Below are 24,869 nucleotides of genomic sequence, written 5' to 3'. Positions count from 1 at the left end.
GGGGCATGGGACCCAGCCCTTTAGGCTATCTTTCCTGCCACTCCCCATTATTTTTGATGCTTTCGCTGCAGCTGAGTAAATACCTCTTCAGAGTATGCGACAATTGAACTATCCTGGGCTTTGAAACTTGTCTTGGAGCATGCCTTAGAAGTTTTTTCTATTCATTCATATACATGTCTTCTTTTAAAATGTAAGTTTATTTTGTGGGCTTTGACATTCGAGTCCATTATCACTTGTAGGAGGAGAAATTGGTTTACTAGCTCCCTAACACCTCACCAGGCATGAATATCTTCGGATTTTAAGTGATTTACATTATCCCCTCCAAGTTCCTTGTCATAGTGGGTTAACAGGTTTTTTCCCCCAGAATTCCACTAATCTGATTCTCCTTGCTAATATTCCATTTTCCACTGCTTATTATTTAACGACAGCCTCTTCTAGTTAAAACATTGTATTTATATTTATTTTGCAAACTAGTGGAGTCTTTAAGATATTCTCAGAATGCCTTCCTTGGAAAAGTCCCTGGAGCTCAGACCTGACTGCTTGGATCTCGGCTGCTTGGGGGGGGGGGGGGGGGCTCCTTTACTGCTGCTGCAGGACCAAAGGGAGCTTCTTTTAACGTCTCAGGGTTTTGCAGGACTCCCCCCCCACCCCCCCAGCGCTGGGGCAACGGAAGGAGCTCAACGGTTTGTTTGAAGGCCGGCCGGCGGTGCAGGCGGCTTTTCCCAGACTCGCCCAGCTCCGGCTTTTCATGCATACCAGCGGAGCCGCTTTCCCCCCGAGTGATTGAAACCATCTGGACTGCAGGGGGGTCACGTGTGTATGAGAAAATGACATAAAGTTTCAGACCCCCTCGTGCTTTGCTCCAGACCCAGACGATTCTTGGTCGGATGGTGCGGCGGTGAGGGCCGTTCCAGTTGGAGGGCCAACTCCTCATCCTGTCTCCCACCCTCCTCCTCCCTGGCCCTATACCCACCCCCCCCTCCCATCCCCACCCCCACTTTTGCGCACTCTCAGCGCGGGTTTTCTTGTTCGCTGCGGAGAGCCCACCCTCTCAGTCTCGGGTGGAGGCACACCTCCTCCACGCCCCCCTGCGCTCCACTCGGCGCTCCCGCCCCCTCCCTCCGCTTTCCCTCCGGCCCGGCAGCAGCCCGGGGCGCGGATGCCTGCCCGCCGCCCGCCTTCTCTCCCGGAGCAGCTCCCCCTCGGGGCGGCGCGGCTCCCGGCCAGCCCCCGTCCGCGCGGTAGCCCTGCCGGGCTGGGGAGCCGCCGAGGTAAGTGAGCGCAGGCCGCTCCCCTCATTTCCGTGCCGCCCGGGAGGCTGCCCCGATGCCCGGGTCGGGGCAGGGGGAGCGCGCGGAGGGGCGCGGGTTCCGGCTCTGCCCGGCCGCGGCCGCCCTCGCCTGGTCCCTTCTCCCTAGCCCGGCGGGGTTCCAGCCCTGGGGGTCCCGGCATCCCGACGACCGGACTCGGGGGGTGCCTCTGAAGGCGCGGAGGGGGCAGTTGCACCGGGCTAGGGGAGACGCTCCCCGGGCGGTCGTGGCAGGCTCGGCTTTCCGGCTCGGCTGGGGCCGCGCGGTGGGGGGTGGGGAACACCGAGGGTCCGGGGAAGCGCAGAGCTGCAGGGGAGGGCGGCGCGGCGCGCGGGGGCTCGGCGAGCACTCCTCGCGCCCCGGGGTGCAGTGCGGCGGCCGGCGGTGCAGCGCGCTTACCTGGTGCCCTGGTAGTTTGTGTGCAGGCGCCTTGAGCCTCTCTCTGACACACACACTCACACACACCCACACATGCACGCACACACACACACACACACACACACACACACACGAGCTCAAACAAAGGAAAATGAGCTTTCTCTCTCGTCACTTCAACTTAGATATAAGTTTATTGATGAATTATTTTCTTATTTCCCCCCCCCCCCCGCCTTCTTCTGAAAGTGCGGTATTTCGTAGCCAATATTTAGGCAACCTTGTCCAATACTTGAGCGAATTGAAACTTTCAAAGAGTTTCTATCGAGATAGTGATTGCATTTTTTTTGGGGTTCTTTATATGATTGTGATTCGTGTGTATTCGGATATTTATAAATCATATGCTTGACTTCATGGCTGGATTTGCCTAATGCTGCCTTCACCCAGCGTTTCCTTTTACCCCCCATGTAGGTGTCTCTGCTGTTTGGACAGCAAGGTCAGCTTGGGACTAGTTGAAGAGGCCATTACCCAACTTTAGCACTGTTTGAGCTATCGTGCACGTGCACACAACTACATACAATGGCATTTTATCAAAATAGCATAAGGTTAGAACCCAAGTGATTGTGTTTTTGTTTTGTTTATTGGTGATTTTGTTGATGGGTGAAGTTGTTTTGTTGACTGGTGAATATTTTCAGTTTGGATGGCGTTCTTTAGAGATAGGGATGTATAAAGGTTCAGAACCAGCCGCGGAGAGCTAATAAAAGGCAGAAGTCAAATTGCTCAGAGTTTACCTTCCAGGCTGAGTTAAACACAGCACAGGCAGGAGCCCAAGAAGAGAGCCTGCGAGTGGATGAAGACGTCCGGACTGTGCTTGCTTGGCAGAGTTCCCGAGCAACTGCACAGATTGAGGCTTTGGTTTTCATTTACCTGGGTAATAGTACCTTTCAAAAAAGTCTCCAGTACCTGGGATAGATTTGAGTGTCTCTAGGAAGTAGTTGTATCTCCTAATTGGGTCAGAAGGGTACCTGTTTTTAGTAAATAACTCTTATCTTCAAAGTATTTTTGTTTATTTGTGATCTTGGACTCTGGGCTCAATGGGACCTGGGAGCAGAGATCCTCTGCCTGCTTCCCCCAATCTCTGGCGACCTGGGTGTCACACCCATAAGCCACCTCCTGCTGGTGCCAATAATCTCCTCATTGGCCACCCTCCAGAATTCAAGGCTGCTTCTCCCCAAGGGAGCATAAAGTAAGGCCCCATAGCCATGCCACCGGGCTATGCATCAGGGCTGCCTCAGAGTGGGGCGGGTGAGAGCTCTCCCCGCCCCACGGGACCCAGCCCGGCAGCCGACCTCCACTACCCAACTGCTGCCATGCTCCAGGACAGTTTCCACACACTCGGGCCGAGCATCATGCATGAATGAACATATTTCTGCAGCTGTGAAGAGGCCGTGCGACACATCATCATAAAGGCAAATACACACACACACACACACACACACACACACACACACATACACACACATGCCTCTCAGAGAGCCCGGCAAGCTACCGAGAGTATCCTGCCCGCACAGAAGAGCCTGGCAAGCTACCTGTGGCGTATTCGATATGCCAAATACAGTAACAATAACACTCTCATTCCCTTAACCCTGAAAAGAGCCTCTAATCGTTGGGAAAGACGAGTAAGGAGAGGCTGCTAAAATCTCAGGGCTAGGACGAATGAAGACGTTACTGGCACCTGGTCGAGTAAATTGATGAACAACAGGATGACAGTGATACAGTGATACAGTTTGTTTGGGTCACACCTGGTGGTGCTCAGGGCTTACTCCTGAGCTGAAGGATCAGTCACTTGGTGCTCGAGGAATCATATGGGATGACAGGGATCAAATTCTGGTGGCCCAAATAGAAGGCAAGTGCCTTAACCCTTGTATTATTTTCCAAGCTCTTTAAAGTATTTTTTTAACTGAATATTTGGATTGATTGGCTTGATATTAGTAAACCCGGCTGGAGTTGACTTTATGGATTCATTGGGAAAGAGTGACATATAAAAGAATAAAAATTTCAGTTCGATTATCTTAGAAAACAATAATTATAGAAGTACGGTGCTTGCCTTCTATGTAGATGACCCTGGTTTGAATTTCTCTGCTCTCCTTCCTGAGAGCAGAGCCAGGATAGTTCTTAAACACTGCTGTGTGTGCTGTCCCCCAGTACCCCTCTCCCACCTCCCCAAGAACTATAGAAACTTTGAGAGCTGGGGAAGATAGTAAGGGTTTGTCCAACCCTGCTTAGATTTCCAGCAGTACATCCCTGCCCTCCCCCACCCCCACCTGCATCACTGGGTGTAGCGCTGAAGGTCCCCAAGCCCCACCAGGTATGGTCCTGGTAGCCACCAGGGTGACCCTGGTGGTCCCCACTATGGCAGGATTTGAGCTCACTGCATCCCCTGACCCTGCCATCGAGCCACGACACCAATTAGCTAAGGAGCCCTGGGAGTGTTCAGCCCCTTGGGTACCATTTGGGAGGTCTCCACCCAGCCTACCTTCTACCCATAGGATTATAGAAGTTTAGAGGACAAACTGGTTATGAGCCAGATTGACTATAGGAAAGGAGAGATGTCAGTTGAGCCTTGAAAAAAAAATGTGTTTCTGAAATGAATGGAGAGTTGAAGGGACTGGTTTTCATGAGAAGGAAGAGTAGATTGTGTAGGTTGGAACTAGGGAGAAAAGTCGTAGAGACATCTCTGTACCCTTCTCTCTTTCATCCTCTGATGTTGAAAAGAAGTAGATACTCTTATTCTTGTTTGAAAAGTGGAGGGATTCTTGTATTAGAGAGATCAGAATGGTAAGTAAGATGCTTAAGATCACACAAGTAGTAAGTGGTCGAGCTGGAATTCCAGCTCTGGGTGTCTACCTCTAACGAAGCAGACGCTTCCACAGTTACTTTCCACAGTGGTCTGAATCCTCAGGGCCTACAACTTTATCTGGTAGACATTGTCTAGCTTTGAAATATCATTGAACATAAGAGTGCTGAGCAAAGCAGTGGCTTTTAAAGGTAAATATGACATCTGTGTTCAGGAATGTGACATGCTAATCCCAGGTAAAACACAGCATCCTAGTTTTTAATTAGGCGGTTTAAAAAAAAAGTGAATGTAGCCAAGATATCTGGGGACTTAAATCCCTCAATGACCTGTTTACTGGGTAGGATGTGGTTGCCCTGACCGCAGGGCTGTCGGGGCGGGGTGGGGGTTGGGGGGTCAGAAAAGATCTGCCTAGGAGCCCCTTAGAATGTGTATTTTGAGCGGTAGGTTTGTTGCTCATGTTCTCCACGTGTTTTGCAGTGCATCGGGAACTGTTTATCTTTCAGAGCTGCTTTGAGATACAAATCAGTCTTGTGATTTCTCTTGAAATTTCTTTTATTCAGAAATCTACCAAGTGGCAGAGTGGTCCCAAACCAGTGCCTCTGCTCTGAAGATAGCTTTTTAAGTTGAAGCTCCTCCTCTCCATTCCCTCCTCATTTAGTTCTTAAAAGTGTCACTGTCACTGTCATCCCATTGCTCATCGATTTGCTCAAGCGGGCACCAGTAACGTCTCCAAGTGAGACTTCTTGTTACTGTTTTTGGCATACCGCCAGGCTCTGCTGTGTGGGCGAGATACTCTCGGTAGCTTGCCGGGCTCTCTGAGAGTTATGGAGGAACCGAACCCGGGTCAGCCATGTGCAAGGCAAACGCCCTACCCGCTGTGCGATCACGCTTACCTGCTTGGTGAACATGAATTGAGATATCCTTTCTTAATAATCAGACCAATTGAAATAGAATATGTATCTATTTCATTTTCTCTTTAGAAGGAGTAAGAGGATGCCTTTGGAGAGTTGCTGTGTGGAGATTTAGAAGGGATATGAAAACCAGACTTTAGAGGTGTGCAAAACTTTTCCTACCCTTTCACATTCTTATGGGTTGATTGTGGGTTTAGATATAACTAGGGAGCTTACAAGGCCATTGGACACTTGAGTTTAGAGTCAGGCCTTTTTGATCCTCTGCAGATAATGAGCTCAGGAAGGGCAGCAGTGGGTGGAGCTAGTTCATTAGAATTGTCTCCCACTTGGAAAACATCTAAATTATTCTGTTTCTTGTGCACCCTCTGGGCCTTTTCTTCTTCTACACTTGTTCGTGCTCTTAAAACTTGTTTCTTTGACCAAAGAATATCAGGTGGCAGGAGATTGGCAGGAGATTACACATAGAAGGGCAACTACATGAAGGAGAAAATCAAGTTGTGAACTAAAGTAGTCTAGTTTTAATAGCTAATTTGAGGGGGGGCACACCCACTGGTGCTCAGGGCTTACTCCTGGCTCTGTGCTCAGGGCTCTGTTGGTGTTGCTCCGGGAGCCGTATGTGGTGTTGGGGATCGGGCCTCAGTCAGCTGCACATAAGGCAAACACCTTAATCTCTGTACTGTCTCTCTGGGTCCGCAACCATGCTCTTTTTAGTATTTTAAATATAAAACATGAAAGAATAATGGATATGGCTTAGCTGTAGGACAGATGCCTCACATAGGTCAGGAATTGGGTCCCTGACTGCAAAAAATGTGAAACCAGAGTATCTCACTTCTTCATACCTCTAGGAGCCTGCATTAGGGTAATTCTCTAAGATAGATGAAGTTTATGTCCTGTTTAGTCCCTTGGCTCTTCCTATTTTATATCTTATATCACCTGAAGAGCGTTTTATTTTGTCTGTATTTTCTGGTTATGGCTTATTCCTCCGGAGAATGGTAAAACTCTTGGCTAGTCAACTGGTGATCTTTGGTTGGGGTGGGGGGGTTCCTGTAAGAATGATTGTGAAATTGGTTTGGAGAGTAGAGGATCTCATTTGGTTGTATTTTTGTAGCTCAGCGCTTCCTCATACAGTTGTTAATACTTGTATTAATAAATAATTATTAAGTAATAAATTAATAAATAAAAATGGCATTTGCCATTTTTATAATTCATATAATAAATGATAAACCTTCATAAAATAATTTAGACTTTCTAATTATAAAAGTTTTGTAAAATTTAGATTTTCTAAGAAAAAAAAACCTTCTAAGGATTATTTGTAAAATAATCCTAGGAAAGCAGTACTGGAGAGTCCCAGATGATGGGTCAATGGCAAAAAAAAAAAAAAAAAGCCTTTTTGGCAAGCCTAACAGTGCAAGCTTGACTCTTGGTACTGCACATGTACGCTGAATGTGGTCCCAGTGGCTCTGCTGTGGGGAGCCCTGGTGCCCAACAGAGCATTATTTCTGATGAATAACCAGATGTGCGTGAGCAAGATCGGTGGCCAGGAGTGAGAGTCCTCCTGACCCCTAGAACCTGTGTGAGTACCACAGCGATCCCTGGCAGACAGACGCTACAGTCAGAATGTACACGAACACCACAGCTCAACTGTGTGCCCCCCCACCCCCCCGAGCACTGCTCTGAGTGCCGTCACCATGCCAGAGGTGTGAGCCCTGGCAAACCTGTGCCAACCCTTGTCATTGCAGCCACAACAAAGGAAAAGAGATGGTCAGGAAATAAAACTACCCTCCCTTAAAAAAATAGGACTCGATTGGCCTTTGATACTTAGCTGTAATCTCCTAGTGTGGTCAAGCCATTTGTCAATTTTAACCTACCCCACCTCTAAATAGACTTACAGCTCTCTTAAGAGTTTTACTTCCTCTCAAGAGATATCCCAGCCTTTCTGGAGAGCATTTTCTGAGCTTACCAAGCTGATGGTCACAGATTATCTCCTGGTAGTTAGCCTGAGTTTTCTTTTCGTGTTTCTTAGTATTACTGTTTTTCCATCTCTTTAATGCACAGATGTTCAGAGTGAACAGATTCTTTCCTGGACCCCAGGGGCAGTTACCAAATATACAGAGTGTCCTGACTGTAATCATCTTTTCCTTCTTTTTCTCTGGCCAAACAAGCTGAACTCTATCTGTTTTTCTTTCTACATCTTGCTTTTAGACCTATCATTATACTTGTTTGGTGTTTTGTTTTGTGCAGGAAGTCAATATCAGATATGTTGGCAATTAAAACTTTCAAATTAAGGGAGACTTTTTGAAATAAAATGGGCTCTCCCCACTCCCCGCATCTATCAGCATGAGTAATTTGGAACATATATAAACTTTGGAGATGATCTTTTAAAAATATTATCATCAAAAGAATTTTTCCCAAGTCCTTTAAGGGCTTAAAAAGAATTCAGCCTTTGCAGATGGCACTAAAAGTAACAGACTAGCCCAATTAAGGCCTTTCTAGAAGTGTGGGAAACATTTGTTTAAACTGGAATTTAGGATCCCAAGCCACTATTAACCCTTTGTTAATAGTAGAAGAGCTAAAACTCCTATTTATGGGTCTTTTGTGATAATGGGCCACAGTGTTTAGAATATGCCAGGAGCCCTGATTGTCAGTATCCTGGCTTATGTCAATGCTGGTGACTTTGTTTTACTTTGATGTGAAGTTGGACCCTTGAATGTTAATATAACTAAGGAAAAGTTTGAATCCAGAGTCATGTAGATTATTCCCTCCTTCTCTCTATTTTCACTTTCCTTCAAGGCTAACTGTGGTGGTGTAGAAAGTGCCTCTAATCAAGAAGTCTCTCTTGATGGGGATGTTTTGTCAGACACTGATCTCCAAGGAAGCATTTGTTTTGTTGTCATTCATACACAGTTTCTTTCCTGTGTTCAATGTTTGTTGAATATCTGTTATGGGAAAAGCAATGGGCTGCCACTTTTAAGTATCTGTTATCTATATCTTTTATTCATGAATATGCTTTATTATTCGGTGTTTGATGAATCGGTGAGTAGACAAAGTTAAACAGTTGGATGGAAATAATTTTTGGTTGTGGATGTTGGGAACCTACTGATTCAAAGTTGCAAAGTGACTGTCTATAGATCTGAGGTGACCCTTGATAAGGAGACTCAGCATGTGGAAATTGATTTTCGAGTGAGTGAACATCCCAGTCAATTATATTTTGCAATAGTAGTTATACTAAAATCTCAGGGCTGGGACGAATGGAGACATTACTGGAGCCTGCTCGAGTAAATCGATGAACAACGGGATGACAGTGACAGTGACAGTGACAATAGTTATGCTAGGTCACATTTTTTGGACAAGGAGCTCTTCTCAGCGTGCTACCCCCATATAAGAGTGTACCCAGTGGTTAACAGTAAGGACTGCATGGATAAGGTTTTCCTTGGGCTTGAGATGATTCTAGGTAAAGAGATATAAGGGGCGTCAGAGAAACTAGAATGATTCTAACAGTGGAGCCTAAGGGAACGGGTTATCTTCTCTAAAGTTGTTCTCTAGCTTGGAAGGGGAATCAAGCTTTTGTTTTATTTTTTCACTGAACACTAGTAGAGACCTTGAGATAAAGAAAACTCAACCAGCAAATGAGTATTTAGTGCTATAAGGTTAGGGAGAGCTTGAAAAAATAGGATTTAAAATCCAAGTGTTCATTTCGATCATTAATGTCAAATAAACCAGAAGTTGTGAGGATTTTGTTCTGTATTTTTTTCCCCTCATCTGTGTTTTGATGGTCACTGTCTTGAATTAGAATAGAATTTAGAACCAAAGTGTTTCTATAGAAAGTGAAAACAATATCAGGAGAGATGGGCAGAGGCCATTATGTACCTTATTTCTTCCTTTGCTACTGGTTTGTATATGAGCAAGAAAGCCAGTTGGGGAGCTCTGTCATGTTCCCAGCTCTGCTTATGTTCAAGGCGCCTACATTTTTTCCCATGTGTTTGTCATTGTTATGGGTCCCTGGAGGGCCAGGGGTAGATCTCAGACATGAAACTCAGTCTTGGTTGAAGCCACATCAAGAGCAGGTCCTGGGAGGTCAACATTATTTTCTGTGGTTTATGGGCTGGGGGCGGGGATAGATAGGTGGGGCAGGGAACAAAAGTCAGGAGGGTATATAGACCTGCTGAATTGAGCAAGGAAAAAAAATAGCACCTCCCTACCCCATTTCCTCACCACTCACCACCTCTTACTGACTTTTGTTCTGTTTGAGACTCTTATCACTGGAAGTTATTTGTTAAATAACAGTAACTAGATGAAGGCACTGTAACATCTATACATTGGTGAGAAGAATCCTCCTAGATTATTCTCTAAATATGATTTGGATTATATCCATTTTCTCTCCCTCCTAGGACTGGATGTTATTATTTTCTTAGGAGTATTCCGGTTTCAGCATCTAAATTCCCGACATGAGAAACTTTTACAAGAACACAAATGTCCAAGAAAAAAGACAGGAAGGTTTATAAGCAAAGCATTAAGATTGGGAAGTCAGAAGAGCTAATGGCACGGGTAAAGTGAACAGCATTTGGCCAGCGTGACTACCTTTGCCAAGATGGGCTGGAGGGTTGATGACAGGATGGTATTAAGGATATCACATCATTCCTTGATGGAGGTGATTTTTCTTAAGAGAGATTTTTCTTGAGACTTTCAAAAGTCTTGCAGGAGTTAGGATGCCCTTGAAAGAATCAGATATGAGTACAGTTAGGGCCTACTAGACTTTCAGATTTTTTATTTTTATTTTGAAATTGGTTGGCAGTTTTTGAAAATGACATAATTTTCTGGTAAGATATGTGTACCCAGATTTCTTTTTATTTTTAAGTTTTTTTTAATTGAATCACCGTGAGATACAGTTACAAAGCTTTCATGTTTGAGTTTTAGTCATACAATGATCGAACACCCATCCCTCCACCAGTGCACATTTTCCGCCACCAATGTCCTGGTATCCCTCCCCATCCCAGCCCTCCCCCTGTCTCTCTGGCAGACAATTTCCCCCATACTCTACTTTTGGTACCCAGATTTCTAAACAAGTTTGGTGGTATTAAAAACAATAACAACTGGGGCTGGAGCGATAGCACAGCGGGTAGGGTGTTTTCCTTGCAAGCAGCTGACCCTGGTTCGATTCCCAGCATCCCATATGGTCCCCTGAGCACCGCCAGGAGTCATTCCTGAGTGCAGAGCCAAGAGTAACCCTTGAGCATCGCCGGATGTGACCCCCCCCAAAAAAAATTCCTGCTTCTGGACAGATGAGTTGTACTTTTTAAAAGATGTATTCATTTGATTCACCTATGCTTTCAACAAGAGCTGATGAGACTAGACTTATTCAGCATTACCAGGCCAGTGAATTGGCACAGGGTATGGTATTTAAAAGATTTTTCCATCCTTGGGAATCTCTGTCCATCTCTAAGGAAAAACTTTGCGAGTCAGCATGAAAGTGAGAACACAGACCTTTAAATAATATCTCATACTGGATCAGAAAGTTTGAGTTGCAGAAAGAAATCCTGGGTCACTTAGCACTCAGCAAATACTGAGCAGGACCTACTGAACTCCAGATACTGTGCTGAGTACTAGAACTTTAATCTTTCGATTATATCACATCAGATGTTATTAATAATCTACTAACATTTGGTTCTATTTCCTGCTAAGGTCTTTTAGCCCCAAAGATTTTATACCTTGGTTCACAAACCCTTGGTTCAGACATAAAGTTCATTTCTGTTTGCATTTACTTGTTGAATGTTTACTGTGTAGCAGTCAATATGCTGAATGCTGAGGCATTAAAGTATTTATTTATGTATTGTTTGGGGGCCATACCTGGTGATGTTCAAGGCTTACTCCTGCCTCTGCACTCAGGTATCACTCCTGGTGATGCTTGGGGGACCATGTCTAGTCCTGAAGATGGAACCAGTGTTGGCTGTTTAGAAGGCAAGCCCCTTGCCTCTGTTGAGGCATTTTGATTATTTTTTATTATTTAATTGGGAGAGAGTGTCTCCCAAGAAGTACTCAAGAGTTACAGAGCCCATTCCCAGCTATATCGAGACCTGATGGTTTAGTGCTTAGTTTGGTGATGTGGTGCCAGCTGTCACCAGGGCCACACGGGGTGGTGATGGGGCCATCATGCAGTGTTCAGGGGTCACACTCAGACTCCAGCCTCTGAGATTCCTCTCTGACTTTTTATATGTATGTATGTGTGTATGTATGTATATATGTATATTAGCTTTTGGGTCACACCTGACGATGCTCAGGTAAACATCTGGCTCTAAACTCAGGAATTACTCCTGGAAGTGCTCAGGGAACCATATGTGATGTTGGGGATCAAACCTGGCTTGGCTGCATGCAAGGCAAACATCCTACCCGCTGTACAGTTGCTCTGGCCCTGACCTTATTATTATTTTTTTAATATAGGGGCTATGCCCAGCACTATGGACATGGTGTGGGACAGGGCATGCCAGGTTCGGGAGGAACTCAAAGCCTCACACAGCCTAGGCTTGTGCGTCACGGCTTGAGCAAGCTCCCATCCCCAGGCAGTTGTAAATGAATGAGAATTGAGGAGTCCTCCACTTGTTGGCTGTAATTTACCGGGCAGACCTGAAAGTTTTCTCTTTTTCTGGTGTCCCTAGCCAAGAGGAGAGGTTAGTGAGAGGTAATGCTCGCCCTTTACTTGTACTGGACCCTCTTTTCTCCCCATTACTTCAGTTTGCTAACTCCACATTTCTTTTCACTGTCACTGTCACTGTCATCCCGTTCATCGATTTGCTCGAGCGGGCACTAGTAACGTCTACATTGTGAGACTTGTTGTTACTGTTTTTGGCATACCGAATATGCCTCGGGTAGCTTGCCAGGCTCTGCAATGCGGGCGGGATACTCTCGGTAGCTTGCCGGGCTTTCCGAGAGGGGCGGAGGAATTGAACCCGGGTCGGCTGTGCGCAGAGCAAATGTCCTACCCGCTGTGCTATCACTCCAGACCACATTTGTTTTAGTTTTTTAAATTTTACATTGTTCTTTTTGGTTTTCGGTCAACTCTGGCAGTATTCAAGGGTGGTGGGTCTGTGATGGGGATCTGCCCTGGCCTCTTGCTTACAAACATGCGCTCCTGCCCCTTGACCTTTCTCTGTGCCCTAACCCCATGTTTAAGTTTAGAAAAGTTAAAATGAGTTGCTTTGTGTTAAGTTTGAGAAACTGCATCAGTTGTAGCTCTTCCCTCTTGAAGATTATGAAAGTCTCTTACTTTCACCTTCAATTAAATTTTTAAATATTTAAATATTCTCCTTTCCCCTTCCGTTTCCTCTGTGTTGTCGCTATGCTCAGACGCTTTTGGTTTCTGTGCTTTTCAGACAAGGTTGTGGCATTCCCACATTCCAGTTGTGCCTGCTGGTGGGTCACAGACCTGAGGAGTAGGGCTTGTGTACACTTTAGTCTTTGTGCTTTCCAGGGGTTACACACTCCCGCCACAGTGCTCACACGTGGTGGGTTCCCCCCCCCACTACTTTTATTTATTTATTTTTTATGGAATCCCCGTGAGATACACAGTTACAAAGCTGTCATGATCAGGTTTCAGTCAAACAAAGTTCCAGCACCCATCCCTTCACTAGTGTACATCATTTCCTGCCACCCCTCCCAGCCTGTTTCTATGGCAGGCACTCTCCTTCTCTCTCTCTCTCTCTCTCTCTCTCTCTCTCTCTCTCTCTCTCTCTCCTCTCTCTCTCCATTCGGGCATTATGGTTTGTAGTATGGATACTGAGAGGTTGTCATGTTTGTTCCTTTGCTTTCAGCACGCAGTCCTTATCCAGAGTGACCCTTTCCAACTGTCTTTCTCATGGTGGTCCCTTCTCTGCCCCAACTGCCTTCTCCCCCAGCTCTTTCAGCAGGCGTCCAACCATGGTTGGACCAGTCCTTCTGGGCCTTGTTTCGAAGGTCCTTGGGCATTACTCTCATCTTACGTTGTTGTTGTTTTTTTTTTTTACATCTCACAAATGAGTGCAGTCATTCTATGTCTGTCCCTCTCCTCCTGACTCGTTAGACTCAGCTTGTTACTCTCCATGTTCATCCATTTATAAGCGAATTTCTTGATTTCATTTTTCCTAAAAGTTGCAGAGTATCCCATTGTGTAGAGGTACCATAGTTTCTTTAACCAGTCCTGCTCTTGGGCACTTAGGTTGTTTCCAGATTCTGGCTTTTGTGAATAAACACAGCATCAAGGCCAGGGGAAATAGGGGCCAGGAGGACTGGTCAGTGGTTGGAAATTACCACAAGTGTGTGTGTGGGGGTGGAAGGTAGTTAAGATAGAGGAGGGTTCAGTATGACAACAATAGTTGAAAATGGTCACTCTGGATAAGAATTGAGTGTTGAAAGTAGGTAGAGGGATATACATAATTCAAACCATAATCATAATGCCTAAAATGAGGGAGAGGAGAGGACGGGAGGGGAGGGAAGAGTAGGGAAGGGGAAGAGAGAAGAGAGAAGAGGATAGGAGAGGAGACTGCCATAGAGGCAGGCTAGGGTAGGGGGAACTTGGTGGGGTGGGAGGGAAACTGGGGACATTGGCGCTGGGGAATTACACTGGTGGAGGGATGGGTGTTGGCACATTGAGTGTCTGAAACCCAGCCATGAACAGCTTTGTAATGCTCTTTGTGAATCAGTAAACATTTAAAACAAAGAAACAAAACAATCCCCACAGAAGTGCAGATGGCATTTCTGCTGTGTGTTTTTGAGCCCCCAGGGTATAACCCCAGAAGTGGTGTTGCTGGCCTCACACAAGTTTAACTGGGTGTATCAGAGGCCATGCACTTGACTGTGGAGCCGGGGATGGGAAGAGCATTACAGCTGGGATTGCACTCTGTGTGATGTGGTGCTGGGCATCAAACTTGAGGTCTGTTGATTGCAAAGCAGACACTCTACTACTGATTAATCTTTAGTCTCTTCAACCTCTCCCTTAAGTTAACTGAAAAAAATATAATGTGCATTATAAAAAACTCAAAAGGAAAAAAAAAACTCAAAAGGTTTCTCTTGCCCAATATTCTGAAATAATCATAATAAGTATCTTAGTGCAAAACCTTCTAGATCTTTCTCTAGGCACATAGGCAATATGTTTACCAAATCATGATCATACTATACATCATAATTTTCAATATCTCTGTTTTTCCAGTTCAGCAAAATTTAATTTTAACCAATACCCAGAACACATTTCAGCTCCCCTCAAGATTTATTTATTTCTTTACTTGCTAAAAACGTCGGTGCTCAGGGGTTTCTCCTGGCTCTGAGCTCAGGAATCACTCCTGGTGGTCCATGAAGGACCATATAGGATGCTGGTATCAAACCTGGGTAGACTGTGTGCAAGGCAGACACCTTACTACTGTACTATTGCTCCAGCCTCCAAACTTTAAAATGTATACCCTAAGGCCTGAATAATAGTACATTGGGCAGGGAGTTTGCCTTGTACACGGCTGACCCAGGTTCGATCCCCAGTATCTCATATGGTCCTGAGTGCAGAGCCAGGAATAACCCCTGAGAATTGCTGGGTGTGGCTCAAAAACAAAGAAACAAACAAACAAACAGAAAATTAAAGGGGGATGAAGAGATAGTGCAATGGGAAAGGCACTTACATTGCACACAGTCAACCTTAGTTCGCTCCTCGGCACCCTATATGGTCCTCTGAGCTCCTCCAGGATTGATCCCCAAGTGCAGGGACAGGAGTAAGCTCTGAACACCACCGCATGTGCCAAGCAGCATTCTCTGCCCGCTAACCGTGGGTCAGTGTGAGGCTGAGTAAATGGTGCTGCTTCGCTCTGTGGTGTTTGGGATTATGTGGCGGAGTTTAGAGGCCTCCAGGACTGCACCCGGCGATGCTTGGGGGCATTATGTGCGTGGTTCTGGGTATCCAGTCAGGTCTGCTGCATGCAGAATGCTCATTTTAAGCTACTATCTCTCCAACCCCTCTTTACATTTTTTAAAACCTTTTTGTCTTTTGACCACATCTGGCAGTGTGCAAGGATTACTCCTGGCTCTGTGCTCAGATCACGCCTAGCAAAGCTCAGGGGACACTACGGAATGCCAAGGACTGAACTTCACTTGGTCAGCCGCCTGCAAGGCAAGCACCCTATCCATTGTATTATTGCCCCAGCCCCAATGTCTTGTCTTTTAAAACTTAAAAGAATTATGAATTCTTTTTTCAGAATTATGCCCGTCTCTGAATTCTGAAGGCTTGATTATTAGAGGTAGTTATTTATGTTTTTTTTTCTTTATTCAGCATTTTCAGTAGTCCGTAAGTGGGCATTTCCGCTTAATTTTTTGTTTGTTGTGCCACCCGTAGTGGTGATCAGGGGTAACTACTGGCTCTGCTCTGCACTCAGGAATCACTTCTGGTGGACCTGGGGGAACTATATGAAATGCTGAAATCAAATCTGGGTCCACTGTATTCAAGGCAAATGCCCTCTCCGCTATACTATGGCTCCAGCGCACTTCCCCTGAATTAGTTGAATTTTACATGATTTAAGTCTGCCCACAATCATCTCTACAGAGATGGACATTGTTTACTCATATGCCAAAATATATACCAATTCCTTAAAACAAAAAAAAAATTGCTAAATATTTATCTAATGTTACTTACATCTGGACTGGAGCGATAGCACAGTGGATAGGGTGTTTGCCTTGCACGAGGCCGACCCAGGTTTGATTCCTCCGTCCCTCTTGGAGAGCCCAGCAAGGTACCAAGAGTATCCCGCCCACACGGCAGAGCCTGGCAAGCTACCCATGGCGTATTTGATATGCCAAAAACAGTAACAAGTCTCATAATGGAGACGTTACTGGTGCCCGCTTGAGCAAATCAATGAACAATGGGACGACAGTGCTACTTATATCTACTTTCTCTCTATGTTTTGATATTATAAAATCATTGTGAGGAACACTTTTATTCCTACATTGCAGATCACTGATTATTTTTGGATGATAGTCATTAAAGTAAAATAGGTGAATGAGATAACATTTTCAGGGATTTTTGATGTTCTTTGTCAAATTGCCTAAGCTGTGTCCACTTCTGGCAGAATGAGTGAGTGTCTGTTTTTAGACATTCCTGCCAACTAAGAATAAAAATAAGATTTACAAATCCGAAAAGATGAAGTGGTTTGTACTATTGTTTGATCTTGCATTTCTTTGGTTTTGAGGTTTTCTTAATTTCAATTCCATTTAACCCATTTCTTTCATGATTTACATGTTTAATATTTGCGGGGTGCTCCCCAAGCACTGCTTGCGAGACCTGGGGCTGCACTGCTGGGTATATATTTTGGCATATGAGTAAACGATTTTTCCCAGTTCTCAGCCATCTGGGCAGGAAGTTCAGTGTGAGGAAGCTCCCAAGGAAGTGATGTTGATCTGGCCCTGCGGTGCTGGGGCCACGGGGGCCACTCATGTGATGCCAGGAATGGAACCCTGGCTGGACACATATTAGGCGGCATACACCCTTACAGCTCTAGTAGTTCCCAGCCCTTATTAATATTTTAGTACTTTTTTTTGCTGATTTTGCCAACTAATATCAAGTATATTAATGAATCATGGGCTGGAGCGATAGCACAGCGGGTAGGACATTTGTCTTGCACGCGGCCAACCCGGGTTCAATTCCTCCGTCCCTCTCAGAGAGCCCAGCAAGCTACCAAGAGTATCTCGCCCACACGGCAGAGCCTGACAAGCTACTTGTGGCGTATTCGATATGCCCAAAACAGTAACAAGACTCACAATGGAGACATTACTGGTGCCCGCTCAAGCAAATCAATGAGCAACGGGATGACAGTGATACAGTGATACAGTGATTAATGAATCATATATGCTACACATATTTCCTCACTTATGTTGTACTTTAACTTTGTTTCCACACATAAGTGCTTTTTACTAATTTAATATTAAGAACCCTTGCTTTCTTGAAGACATTTTTCTTTGTGTTTAATGCCTAGGCAGTGCCTATGGCTTAGTAAATACTTCAGTAGATATATTAATTTTAAAATGTGTTATTTTTGAATGTGAACAAAAATGGAGAGAACCGTACAGTAAATTACTGTATATTTTTTCATCTACCATCCAGTATTTATTAGCAATTTGCCAATTTTGTTTTGCCTATCTCTTCTCATTCCTAAATGTTGCATTATTTCTCCTAGTAATATTTCAGAAAGCATATCTTTTTTTTTTTGCTTTTTGGGTCACACCTGGCAATGCACAGGGGTTACTCCTGGCTCTGCACTCAGAAATCACTCCTGGCGGTGCTCAGGGGACCATATGGGATGCTGGGATTCGAACCCGGGTCGGTCGCGTTTGGGTCGGTCGCGTGCAAGGCAAACGTCCTACCCGCTGTGCTATCACTCCAGCCCCAGAAAGCATATCTTGCTTATTGATAAAGACCTTAAAAATATGTAACTACTCTCCTATCAAAATGACAAAATTAACAATATTTCATAGTATCACCTATTACCCAGGCCATATCCTAATGTGTTAACTAAGGGTGCCTCCATACAAAGCTCACATCTAGCATTTGGTTGATATGTTTCTTCTGTTAATGTTAACGACACTGTACAAATTAATTTATCCTCATGCTCTGATGCCGTTTTTCTCTGTTATTTATTTTCTGTCTTATTTCACTTAGCAGGACCAATAACCTCATGTTTCTGCCATGCTATAATAAAAAGTGAGATTTTTTTTTCTTTCACTGAGTGTTCCAGAATATAAATTTTGTAAGAGCTGGATTTCTGTCTGTTGCTCTTGTTCTCTGTGAGATCCGTTGCTGCATGGAACAGTTACTTGTGCTTTGTAGTATATTTATGGAGTATATCTATGGCGTGGTAGAGCCTGGCAAGCTCCCCGTGGCGTACTCGATATGCCAAATACAGTAAGAGTAATGGATCTCATTCCCCTGACCTTGAAAGAGCCTCCAGTCATTGGGAAAGATGAGTAAGGAGAGGCTGCTAAAATCTCAGGGCTGGGACGAATGGAGACGTTACTGGTACCTGCTTGAGTAAATCGATGAACAACAGGATGACAGTGATACAGTGATACAGTGAGTTATTTTGTTATATTTTTACTAAATTTACTCTTTGTAGTTGTTTGCTCCCTCTTTTGTATTTCATCATTTTAAAATTTATTTTGGCTTTTTGGGTCACACCCAGTGATCCTCAGGGTTTACTCCTGGCTCTGCACTCAGGAATTACTCCTGGTGGTGTGTGGGGGACCACATGGGATGCCAGGGATTGAACCCAGGTCGACCACGTGCGAGGCAAACACCCAGTCTCCTGTACTGTCATTCCAGCCCCACATTGTATCTTTTGTAGAATAAATTAATGATTTTAGTTATTTGATCTTATTTTAAAACCTTAAACATTTATGTCTGTTTTTGGATCATTCCTGGTGGTGCTCAGGGTCCACTCCCAGCTCTGTGCTTGGGAATCACTTCCTGGGATCAAGCCAGGGTTAGCTGGCCCCGAAAGGCTGTACTATCTTTTTGGCCCTTGTGTCATAGTTAATGTTGTCCATCAGTCATACTTGGGATTTAGGTAGCTGATGGGTCAGTTTCGAAGGCCAAAGCTCTGACAGACACCTTCTCATTTTCTCAAGAATTTATTTCACTTAGTTAAGTAGCTTGAGATAAAACTACTTTCTCTGAGTTTTGTATGCACACCTGGGTATTCAAATTAGACCTTCTCTATATATGGTTTCAAAAGTCTTCTTATAAATCTCTCGAAGCACTTTACAGGCAACTCCATTTCAGCTTCATTTTATTTATTGAAAAATGATTTCTTGCTTTTGGGGACACCAGTGGTGCTCAGGGGTTACTCCTGGCTCTGACGCAGGACTTACTGCTGGTGGACTCGGGGGACCATATGGGATGCTGGGGGTCACACTCCAGTTGGCCATGTGCCAAGCTAGTACTCTACCTGTGGTACTATCGCTCTGGCCCTTCAGGTTCAGTTAAAGGGTTAAGGAGTTGAGCCATTATTAAATTTTGTAATGGTGTGCTTAATTATTGGTTACTTTCCCATCTGTCCCTCCTATTTTTGAAAACGACTTTGTATAAGAGAAATGAAATTTCAGATATCCCTTTCATTTTAATATTCACTTGAGGAAGGCATACTTCTCTTTTTCTTTTTTTTTTTTTTTAGTTTTCTATAGCCTGTTTTTATTGCCACTTATGTCCCCCAGTTGTAGAGTACTGTATTCCTCTCTCTCCAGTTTGACCTCAGATATTATTTAGTTGCTCAAGGGAAGGATGGATCACACAGGAAGAATTTATCAGTTTTCAAATCAATAACGAGACATTTCCCATTTTCTACATATGAGCATTTTTTTTTCTGAGCATGATTATGGTATTCGTAGGTGTAAACAAGGCCAGGGAGATCACTTAAAGGGCTGGGGTGCAGAGGAAGGCATACTTTTCATGCTTATTTTAAAACCTTAAACATTTGTGTCTGTTTGTTTGTTTTTGGATCACTCTCAGTGGTGCTCAGAGTCTGCTCCCGGCTCTGTGCCTGGGCATCTCTCTTACTGGGATATGAACTATAGCTGAGAGCACACAGTGGGTTTTCGGAGAGTTGGCTGATTGATGCTAACCTCAAGGTGGAGTATCTGAGTGATTGATCTGAAAAGTTGCACAAATGATTGATCAAGTGTGAAACACCCTAGGTTAGGGACTAGGAAGGATCCAAGAAGAATTCAGACATGTATGGCAATCTTCAGTTATACAAAAAAAGAAAAAAATGGGGTGGGGGAGGGATAGGCATTTGGGACAATGTGTTAACTGCAACTACATGCAAGTAGATACCCTCTTTGGTAAATGTGCTAAAGCCCTATTCTGTGGGACAGGGAGACTTCTCACTCCTAGACCGTGTCCATAGAGGCATACAAAAGAACCTAAAACAGAGAGCTAAAGATTTTATTTATTTTTTATTTTTTTAATTTTTGCTTTTTGGGTCATACCTAGCAATGGACAGGGGTTACTCCTGGCTCTGCACTCAGGAATTACTCCTGGCAATGCTCAGGGGACCATATGGGATGCTGGGAATCGAACCCGGGTCAGCCGCATGCAAGGCAAACGCCTTACCTGATGTGCTATTGCTCCAGTCCCGCTAAAGATTTTAAAGATTTAAAAAAAATTGTTTTCCACACCCAGCATTAATAGGGCTTATTCCTGGCATTGTACTAAGTTATTACTCCTGGTAGGACTTGGGGGATTATGTATGGTGCTGGGGATTGAATCCAGTTCAGCTGCATGCAAGGCAATTACCTTAACCCTGTATTATCTCTCCAACTCAGACAGTTAAAGGTTAATACCAGAATATAAATAGGCTCATGAGCAGGTTCGAAAAATTTGGAAGGACAAAGTCCAGAGCAGAAGTGTTCAGCCTATGGAACACCCCCTTTTCAGAGAAAAGAAATCTTCCAGTTCTCCTCTGGAAATGTACCTTTGTTAAGAAAGTGTCCCCCCCCCCCCCCATTGAATCTGAGGCTGTTACCACAGCCCTGAATTGTTCGAGTGCCCCCTGGGGTTAATATTTCGGACTTCGGGAAACACTGGAGAGATGGCAGAACTCACTATGAACAGAAGGATTTGAGGAGGGGCTGCTTGGGGAGAAATAAATTAGAGGAACGATTGTGGTCCTTGGATTGATGCAGGGGAAGAAGGGTGATTTTAACTGGGAAGAATCTCCCAGGGCACAAAGGTATTAGATTCCTTCATTCTATATTCAGCTTGCTTGTGGGGCCATGTACTCACCATTTCATCCTCACATTCTCCAGTCCTGTTTTCCTTGGTTGTAGTTTGTTTCATAAATGTCCCTAGCAAGCCCCAGGAGTACCCTTTAGGCCCCTTGCATTTTCTTGTCTGTTATTCTATGGGCCACGGTCTCCCATGCTAAAGTGTAGAAGCTGTCCTATTTGGTGGGCGATGATGTACTTGGGGAAATAGTAGGAGCAAAGGCTGGGGCTGTAGGTACAGGCATGGTTTTGGGGGGACTTTGGTTCAGTCCTCTGGAGGAACCATGTAGTGTAGATTTTGTTTTTGTGTACTCCATAATTTATCTAGTAAGACTTTTTATCGACATACTCTGTGGGTATTTTCAGTGTCTTTTAAAATATATCAGTAGTTTTTTCTACTGGCCTTGCTCCAGAGACCCTTAAATAAATCTTAAAAGAAATCAAAAGCCGCAGTTAATCTTGGACCAGTGCAAGGCTGAACAGATCTGCGTAAATTGGGCAGGTGGGGCTGGGGAGGGGATGGGTTAGCCTTGTGCTTGCCCAGGCAGAGTCCCTGGCAGCCACTTGCTTTCACAATCTGAAAACATCTCTTTGCCCCCGGCTGGACTCCTCCGTCTCAGAACAGACCTCACCAAGACATAATCTGCTGAAAACTTGGATATGTAGGCTTTGTGACTGAAATTTGCAGGCTTTCTCAGGGTTGGGACAGGCTACCTTCCCCCAGCCTCCCTGTACTTTCAGAAGCCTTGGCAGTCATGACCATACCCCAGTGCTGCCAACCAGTTAAAAAGCTGCTTCAGCCTTACCTTCCTGACAAAAATACTGAACGCCCTGAACAAACGTGATGACTACTTAGTACCTGTATTGCAAACCATAAAACACAAAAGAAGATGGAGAGAGAGTGAAAGAAGAAAAGTAGTGATCCCTTCTCTGTTCCATCTTCCTTCTCCCCTCTGCTCATGAAGCAGTCTTCTAGCTATGGGGCAATCCCCCTGGCCCTTGTATCTACTGTCCTTGGATGTCAATCTCATGTGATGTTATTTTATACTCCACAAATGAGTGCAGTCGTAACAAGTATTTTTCAAAATTATATTTTCTTCAAACAATTGAAAGTGAGGGAATTGTCTGTAGATAATTTAAAATAATTTTTGATGACAGATCTCTATAATTTTTAATGCAACTTGAAATTATCACAGAGTGAATAATATGTCCTCACGTAATTTCCTTTATTCCTGTTTATGTGAACAGAGACTCTTAGCACTTATAAATATAAACATCAGTGTGGTTTAATACAATTTTGCCCTTATGTTTAATACAAATTTTAAAATAATTCTTGATGAGTTTCATATTAATATACGTGTGATTAAACCTTCAGTTCAGAAGAAAATTAATTTTGTAGGCATCACATCCCCGGTGATGCTTGACTTGGTGTGTTCAGGAGACCCATGTGTGAACCCTGGGCACAGTGTATGCTTGGTGTGTGCTTTACCACTTGAACTATCTCCCTGACGCCCCTCCCCCATTTTCTTTTTGGCCACAGCTAGTGTTGCTCAGAACTTATTACTGGCTCTGGGCTCAGGGATCAATCCTGGCAGGGCTTGGGTGACCATATGGGGTGCGGGAGTCTAGCCTGGGTCAGCTGTGTGCAAGGCAAACACTTCCCACTATCCCTCCCCCTAGCTCCCTAATATTTTTTAGCGCTTTGATCCTGTAGTCAAAGTAGAATTAAAATAATGATGCACATGTTTATAAATAATAGTTATATTGCATAGAAGTATTATAGGTTAATTATATTAGGTTAAAATACTGAGGAATAAGTAAAAGGAAAAAGAGAAACGGTATGAAATTTTAGGTTTTAAAACAATGATGGTAGATTTAAAATCATAGGGTATTTGGATTTTTTTTTTAATTTTGTTTTGTTTTGGGGCCACAGCCAGTGGTGCTCCAGGCTTACTCCTGGCTCTGCACTTAGAGATCACTCCTAGCAGGTTTGAAGACCATCTGGAATGTGGGGATCAAACCCATGTTGGCTGCGTGATGTCAGTTCAGCCTGGACATTTGGATTCTATTGGGCCTATTTGAATTAATTTAAGAGAACACGGTCTCTGTGCAATAGTAAGTGGATTGGGCATTTGCTTTATATGAGGCAGACCCCAATTCTATCCCTGGAATCCCATTAGGTTCCCTGAGCCCCTCCACCAGGAGTGATTTCTGAGCACAGAGCTAGGAGTAAACACTGAGACTAGTTGGAAATGGTCCCCAAACAAATAAACAAACAAACAATAATGTAATCTTATCTTAAAATGCCAGTGTTAGGGCTGGAGAAGATAGTAAGTGGGTAGGGTGCTTGCTTTGCACACATCAGTCCTCAGCATCCCATGTGATCCCCTGAGCACCTCCAGGACTAATTCCTGAGTGTAGGAGTTAGGAGTAACCCCTGAGCATCGCTGGTTGTGGCCCAAAAAAACAAAGGGAAAAAAGTCAATATTATGTTTATGTCAGAAAGTGTATCTCTATGATGTAGAAAAAAATTTTTTTTTTATTTTTGGGTCACACTCAGCAATGCACAGAGGTTACTCCTGGCTCATGCACTCAGGAATTACTCTTGGCGATGCTCGGGGGACCATATGGGATGCTAGGAATCGAACCCGGGTTGGCCGCATGCAAGGCAAACCGCCTTCCCTGCTGTGCTATCGCTCCAGCCCCATATGATATAGAAATTTTAATTTAACTTAAATATTAGGGGGAGTAAGTGTTCCGTCAAATTCATCTAGGGTAATACAGTTTTAGGAAGTCATTTAAAATAGAACATATGGGGCTGGAGAGATAGCACAGCGGGTAGGGCGTTTGCCTTGCACGCGGCCGACCCGGGTTCAAATCCCAGCATCCCATATGGTCCCCTGAACACGGCCAGGGGTAATTCCTGAGTGCAAAGCCAGGAGTAACCCCTGTGCATCGCCAGGTGTGACCCAAAAAGCAAAAAAAAAAAAAAAGAACATAATACTGGCACTTTGCCAGAGGAGAAGGAGAACCAAGAGGAAAAGGAAGAACCCGGGTTAAAGAAAGAGCAACTGAAGAGAATATGGGAACTGAATCTTGAGGGACTGTTGAAATTGACTAAGCTGAATAATGTGGAAAGACATTCTAGGAGAACGGATATGCACGTGGTATAAGCACAAGGTCAGGTATCAGGAACAAGTGCAGCATGGCTTGGGAGAGTTGCAGGAGTGACCTGCACAAGGCAGTGATTTACAGCCGGCCTGGCAGCACCCTGGTGCCCTGGAATGGGAAGGCTGTGGGGTACACGTCTGGGAAGAGCTCCCTAAGGGACTTTCCTGAATGAATACTATTCTGGATGTGCTTGCAAATGTAGAGATTCTTATTTACATTCTTATAGGGGAGAAAAAAAAGAGGCTCAGGTACCTCAATGAAGTTTTTTTTTTTGTGTGTGTGTGTGTGTGTGTGTGAGGGGATGGGGTGGCGGGGGGTGGGGGGCACATACTCAGCAGTGCTCAGGGGGTTGCTCCTGGCTCTGTACTCAGAATTACTCCTGGCAGTGCTCAAGGGACCATATGGGATGTCAGGGATCCAACCGAGGTTGGCTATGTACAAAGCAAATGCCCCATCACTGTCACTGTCATCTGGGCACCAGTAACGTCTCCA

At 44.5% G+C, this 24,869-nt stretch overlaps 1 protein-coding gene across 1 annotated transcript in view; it reads left to right on the top strand.

The window, feature by feature from the left end:
• The first annotated feature begins 1,123 nt into the window (after positions 1–1,123).
• Positions 1,124–24,869, top strand: part of DENND2B (DENN domain containing 2B) — a 186,969-nt gene continuing 163,223 nt past the window's right edge. The window contains exon 1 of the mRNA XM_055142523.1: positions 1,124–1,271. The gene's annotated coding sequence lies outside the window, so the exon portion shown is untranslated. The remainder of the gene's footprint in view (positions 1,272–24,869) is intronic.

Source organism: Sorex araneus, chromosome 6 (assembly GCF_027595985.1).
Source record: "Sorex araneus isolate mSorAra2 chromosome 6, mSorAra2.pri, whole genome shotgun sequence".
Lineage (NCBI taxonomy): Eukaryota > Metazoa > Chordata > Mammalia > Eulipotyphla > Soricidae > Sorex > Sorex araneus.
This window is presented reverse-complemented; position numbering and strand designations above follow the sequence as displayed.